The 6,625-nt window shown below is 49.0% G+C and overlaps 1 long non-coding RNA gene across 1 annotated transcript; it reads left to right on the top strand.

Moving 5' to 3' along the window:
• Positions 1–58: 58 nt before the first annotated feature.
• On the top strand, positions 59–5,863 carry LOC121135768. The gene is made up of 2 exons (XR_005872875.1): positions 59–345; positions 4,521–5,863. It is a non-coding gene; the product is annotated as an uncharacterized LOC121135768 (long non-coding RNA).
• The last annotated feature ends 762 nt before the right edge of the window (positions 5,864–6,625 follow it).

Raw genomic sequence — 6,625 nt, 5'->3', positions numbered from 1 at the left:
CCTGTTACACCACCTGAGGGCGAACGGGCCCGCCCATCCCCGGGGCCGGATCTGTGGAGCGCCGAGCAGTCGATGGCTCCGGAGGAGGCGCGTTTGCGGGTCTGGTGGCCTCGCGGGCTGCACGCTGCCTCCTGCACGCGCTGGGCGCTGGGGTCTGCAGAAAGAGAAGGCGGCCCTGGGCTCCGTGCAGCCCTAAGCGTGTAGTTCCGGTCGGCCCACCACACTTTACCGTTTCCCAAGCCCACTGGCGCGCTTGGTCCGTGGCGGCTGCCTCCCTTCACTAAGGCATCCTTCCGCTCGCGGCAGGGATTCTGTCCGTTACTCCCGTGGGAACCCAGTGTGGTGGTGAGCGCGCACCGCTTTTGCAGATTCTTGTTTGTTTGGTGGGTTGGTTTGTTTTGCTTTTGATTTTTTTTGAGAGAGGGTTTCTCTGTGTACCCCTGGCTGTCTTGGAACTCACTCTGTAGAGCAAGCTGGCCTCGAACTCAGAGATCTGCTGCCTCTGCCTCCTGAGCTTTGGGATTAAAGGCACGCGCCACCACCGCCTGGCCAGCCTGTGCTTTTTAATCTAAGCTGGGAAGTCATGGCGTAGCGTTCAGTTGACAGAGTGCTTCCCGACCATGCACTAAGGCCTGGGTTCTATCCTTAGCACCAGGCGTGGTGGACACCCATCATCCCTGCAGTCGGGCGTGGGTCGTCGCTTTCTTTGCTGTTTTCCCCTTTGCTGTCTGTGCCTCCCTTCTCCATATAGGAGCACTGGGGTTACCGTCCTGCTCATGCTCTGGCTTCACATGGGTCCTGGGGATCTGAACCTAAGAGTAAATGCTTGCTTAACGAAGGCTTTACTGTGAGTTTGAGGCCAGCCTGGTCTACAGAGCGAGTTCCAGGCTGGTCAGGGCTAAACATGAGATCCTGTCTCAAAAAAAAAAAAAAAAAAAAAGTCCCGCCTTATGGTTTTACAGAGCATGTCCAGGTCTTGGCACTGTCAGTCTACAGTTAAGGCCCCCAATCCAGGGCCATATGCAGGGTCTGTGCTTTACCATTGAGCACATCTCTAGCCCTATTGTGTGGCCCAGCACATTCATATTTGTATTGGTGTGTGTGCTTGTGTGTGGAGGGGCACAAGTCAGACTTGCAGGGGTTGTGTCCTCCTTCTACTGTGTGGTCCTGGGGATCGGGCTTGGCAGCAGGTCCTTTTACCTGCTGAGCCATCTCATTGGCCCTAGTCCTGAGCTATTGCTGTGTGTGTGTGTGTGTGTGTGTGTGTGTGTGCGTGTGTGTGCAGGTTCCTAAGGAAACCAGAAGAGGGAGCTGGAGTTGTGTGCTGTTGTGACCTGCCTAACAGGATGCTGGAATCCAAACTCCTGAGCAGCCCAGCGTGTGCATGCTCTGGCTGGTGAGCCAGCTCCCCAGATATAGTTACTAGGTTTTATTTGTTTTGTTTTTGTTTTTCCAGACAATGTTTTTCTGTGTAACCAAGCGCCTTGGCTGTCCTGGAACTCATTCTGTACACCAGGCTGGCCTTGAACTCAGAGATCTACCGGCCTCTGCTTTGAGTGCTGGAATTAAAGTTGTGTTACTACCACTGCCGGGCCAGCTACTACTCTTTGTTTGTTTTTAATTTATGTATTATTTTACGTATGGGTGCTTTGTGTCTGCCTGCAGGCCAAAGGGCGCCAGATCTCATCACAGTTGGTTGTGAGCAACCACGTGGTTGCTGGGATTGAACTCAGGATCAACTTGTAGGACTGGCTACATCTGTGTATTGCAGAGTTTAGTTGACTTCAAATGGAAGCCTGTATTGAATTTTCAATGAGGAGTTAGGGAGAGCAGCCATTTGTAGGAAGCATGGCTCTTGTAAGAGCGTTGGTGCAGGCACACCTTTCAACTTCATGTCTTCCTCCTACTTCCAACAACAGTCTGCAGTCAGTTGTTGCAGGAACAGATTGATTGCTCTAGTCTGAGATTTAACAAAGGAGGAATTTTTGCTGAGTCAATGTGACTAAACATCTGGACTTCCCTAGGTTACCAGTGAACAGACATTGCTTTATGCACACATACTTAGAGATCAAATACCTGTTCTTAATTTACTATAGTGAGACCCTTACTTGGATTGTTCTGTGTTAAGGTTCTAAGGGGGGAAATTGCTGCTTCCTAGGGTTGTTGGAAAAGGATAGTAGAGTGGCCAAGGCCAGTGACCCTGGGGCACCAGTGACATTGACAAGTATGCTGTATGAGATGCTTAAGACTTAATTCACTTGGGAAACATATTTTCTGGCTTGACCTAACCACATCAGGAAAGCTCAGAAACAGGCAACCCTCAGAAGGCACAGCAGGAGTACTGAGAGGCCAGCCTGAGCTCCAGAGACCTCGCCCCCCCCCAGAAATAAAGGGCTGGGCATGTAACTTTGTGGTACAGCATTTGTCTAGCAAGTCCAAGGCCCTGGGTTCAATCCCTAACACCTCAAAACAAAACTACAAAACAGCCAAACACCTCACTCCCTTGGAGCAAATCCCTGGGCGGAGCCCATGATTAACTTACATAAGAGGGTGTGACTCTCTCTCTCTCTCTCTCTCTAAGTGAATATGAATCTCAAAGCCGGAAGGCCGAGCTTGTGAAGTCCTCACAAGCCGTGCTCAGGGTTCTACCGGGCTGAGGCGGTTACATAGGGAGAGTGTGAAATATCATCCAATAGAAAAAAATGTAAAGAGAAGACAGAAAACTGGGCAGGGCTGTAGCTTAGTTGAAAGTGTTTGCTGAGCAAGCCTGAGGACCTGAGTCTCAGCCAGGCATGGTGCATGGTGATTTGTAATCCCAGTGCTGGGGTGGTGGAATCAGGCAAATCCCTCGTGCTTCCTGGCGAATCAGTTTAGCCCATTCAGTGAGCTCCAGGCCCAGGAGAGACCCTGCCTCAAATAAAATAAATAAATAAATTAAAAAGTACCTGAGAAATGACACAGGAATGCACACACCAAAATAAATAAATAAAGGCCAGAAAACTAAAGAAATAGAAGAAACATGTAGTTCCATGAGGCAGCCTGGCTCTCCTCATAGTGTGGAGAGAGACAGGGCGATCTTAGACAAGATGGAAGTGAGGTAACCACCTTTGTTTTGCTTTGTTTTTCGAGACAGGGTTTCTCTGTATTGTTTTGGAGGCTGTCCTGGAACTCACTCTGTAGACCAGGCTGGCCTCGAACTCACAGAGATCCGCCTGCCTCTGCCTCCCGAGTGCTGGGATTAAAGGTGAGTCCCAGCTCAGTAACCGCCTTTATAAGAACAAACTGAAAGATGATTATTCAGTCCAAACTGGAGCCTGGCAGAGTTGAAGGGATGCACGGCCGACATTATAGCTAGTGCACACAGGCAAGCCTCCATCTGAAAATCGGTTCTTCCCTCCAGGCTCCCTTTCCCCCTCCTAGTTACAGTGTTTCCTTTCTCCCTTCTGCAGTAAAACTCTCCACAGGAATGCCAATAACCCTGAGCATGGAGCACACACCTGCAATACACACTGAGGCTGGGTGACACAGACATGTAGGCCAGGGAGCCCGGAGATGGCCCAGCGATTAGGAACACTGTTCACTTCCCAGCACCACATAAAGCCAGGCATGGTAGCCTACAAGTGTAATCCCAGCACTCAGAAGATAGATGGTGGGTCAGAAGTTCAAGGTCATCTTTGGGCTGAAGAGATGGCACAGTGTAAAATCACTGACTGCTCTTCCAGACAACCTGGGAACCCACAAGGAAGCTCACAACCCCAGTCCCAGGGGATCTGTTGCCCTATTCTGGCCTTATCAGGCACCAGGCATGCATGCAGTACAAAAAATAACCAAACCAACACAATACACGCACTCCCCACCCAATCTAAACTTTAACAGGATCCTCCAAGTTCCAGAAGTAAGGGAAGGGCACAGGGCACAGCTCAGTTGGTGACATTGTTTGCTGAGTTCACACAGCCCTGGGTTTGGCTCCCATACCATGTAGATTAAGCAAGGTAATGCAGGGCTGAAGTCTAAGCACTTGAGAGAGGAAGATATGGAGTTCAAGGCCAACTTCATCTACACAGCAAGCTCAAGGGCAGCCTGGGGCTACAGGAAACCCAGTTTCAAAAGCAAAACTAAGAGCTGCTCCATGCCCTCAACTCCTCAGCTCCCGAGGTTCAGGTTCAGATGAACTGTATCTGCCCCAGACCTAATTTGCATCTTCTAATAGCTGTTTTATTAATAGTAACAGTGACTAAGGCCAGCAGGATGGCTCAGTGGCTTAAGGCACTTGCTACCAGACCTGAAAACCTAGAATTTGATGCCTGTGAACCATGTGGTAGGACAGAATGGACTCTATTCTTACACCCCCAAACAAACGACAAACAGAATAAAAACACAACGATGTGGTCTCCATCTACCGTATTCTTTTTCTCAGTTGGTTCTGAAATGAGCAGTGGTGGTGCTCAGTGACTCCCTTTCCTGTTGCCCAAACCTGTGGTCATTGCTCAGTCCTTGTTTTTGGCTCATTAACCTCACAGGATGTGGCAACTGAATCCTTCCTCTTTGATACTTCCTCCCTCTGGTGGCAACACTTTGGAGACCTCCGAGCCCATTCTTCCTCCTCACTGTGGGACCTTTAAAGGTACTGAAGTCCTCTTGCTGACCTCTATGGAGTGAGGTGCTCCGAAGCTTGGCTCTGGCTCCCACCAGCTACCTACTGCCCGGGTCTTCTTGCCTATCTGGAACCTTTACCTCCACAAAGTCCTGCCAGCAACACTGCCTCAGGAAGCTGCAGCGCCGCTGTTCTGTGGAGGCGCATGCCCAGTGAGCGAGCGTTTCTCTGCTTCTCTCCAGCTCCATGCAGATTTTCAGCAAACCTGTTCTTTCTCGTTTTGTGATAAAATTTCACTACAGAATCCAGACAGGTCTCAAATTCAAAATCTTCTTGTCTCAGCCTCCATACATATTGGGATTACAACATGAACCATCATGTCCAGGCCAACCTTATTAGAAAACTAAATTACATTCATTTTGTGTGTATGTGTGGGCACGGGTGCCGGGATGGGCACGCAGAGGTCAAAGGACAGCTTGTAGAGTCATTGGTTCTCTCCTACTGTGTGTAAAGCTGGGGACAGAACCTAGGCCATGAGGCTTGGTGACAAGTATCTTTACCTGCTGAGCCATCTTAATGGCCGAACACATTCAGCTTTAGATGAAATGCATGGCAGTTCTGTCTTCAACATGTACTGAATCTGACCCCATCTCTCTGCATATCCTGCATACCCACAATACCTCTGGAACACAGGGGCCCAGATTGTTTTCATCATGCAAGAATACATCACAGACTTCACTAGTTTCCCAGTGCACTCTAATGGAATTCTGAGTCCTTAGCCCTCTCTCACCATGTCCTAGCAACTTCCTGGAAACTCCTGTCAGTCACTCTACCCTTTGGCAGCCTTCACATTGGAGGCCTTGTCCAAAGGACTTGCATTCTTTTTTTTTTTTTTAAAGATTTATTTATTACGTATACAGTGTTCTGCCTGCAAGCCGGAAGAGGGCACCAGATTGAATTGTAGATGGTTGTGAGCCACCATGTGGTTGCTGGGAATTGAACTCAGGACCTCTGGAAGAGCAGGCAGTGAAATTAAGTGCTCTTAACCTCTAAGCCATCTCTCCAGCCCTTATTCTTACTCTTAATAGCACCTCTCTAGGTTTTTTAAGGCCCCTTCACATTTGTGCCACTTATGTGCTTGTGAACAAGCAAATGTACACACACACACACACACACACACCCCGTTTTCTTTCTAATGCTCTCCCTCCCACTTCATGGCCTGACCTTGGTCTTGAGACCTTCCTAATAAAACTCATTCCTGAAAGATAATTCTGTGCGGACTTCCCTTCCTGACTGACCATTGCATTAAAATATTTAACACCTTCCAGTGGAGACCACAGGCATATTCACTTGCAGTCTGTGGTGGAAATCTATACTCAGACAGCACACAAGGTGCTGGATGGACACCCACATGTCCACTCAACACATCACTGGTTTTTGTTTTTGGTAGGTATGCTGGCCTGGAATTGGATAGGCATGAACTCCTCATCCTTCTGCCTTTACACTTCCTGGGAGCTGAGATCACAGCTGTGGGCCACGATGCCTAGTCTATGTGTTGCCGGAGACTGAGTTCAGGATTTTGTGTATGCTGAGTCAATATTCTATCAACTGAGCTATACATTCCCAGCCCTGGCCTGGGACTCTTGATCCTCCCGCTCTAGCCTCCCAACTACTGAGACTACGGATGTTCACTGCCACACCTGACCACGTTACTGCTTTTGCTTAGGTACAGTTTTCCATGACCGTGGTCCCTTGCCTGTGCTCTGCTTACAAGGGGAAGCTCATGGCAAATTTCAAAGTACTGCCCTCCCTACCTTTCCCCAGACTCCAGTATTGTACTGGAGTACCCACTTATCATGGGTAGTTCTGCAAAAGGGGGCTTCAGGAGAATGCCCACATCTTTTTTTTTTTTTAATATTTTATTTATTTATTGTGTATACAGTCTTCTGCCTACTGCCAGCAGAGGGCACCAGATCTCATTCAAGGTGGTTGTGAGCCACCATGTGGTTTCTGGGAATTGAACTCAGGACC

Source organism: Mesocricetus auratus, unplaced genomic scaffold, assembly GCF_017639785.1.
Source record: "Mesocricetus auratus isolate SY011 unplaced genomic scaffold, BCM_Maur_2.0 Super-Scaffold_100042, whole genome shotgun sequence".
In the NCBI taxonomy this organism is placed as follows: domain Eukaryota; kingdom Metazoa; phylum Chordata; class Mammalia; order Rodentia; family Cricetidae; genus Mesocricetus; species Mesocricetus auratus.
Note: the sequence above shows the minus strand (reverse complement) of the source record. Positions and strands in the feature narration are given on the sequence as shown.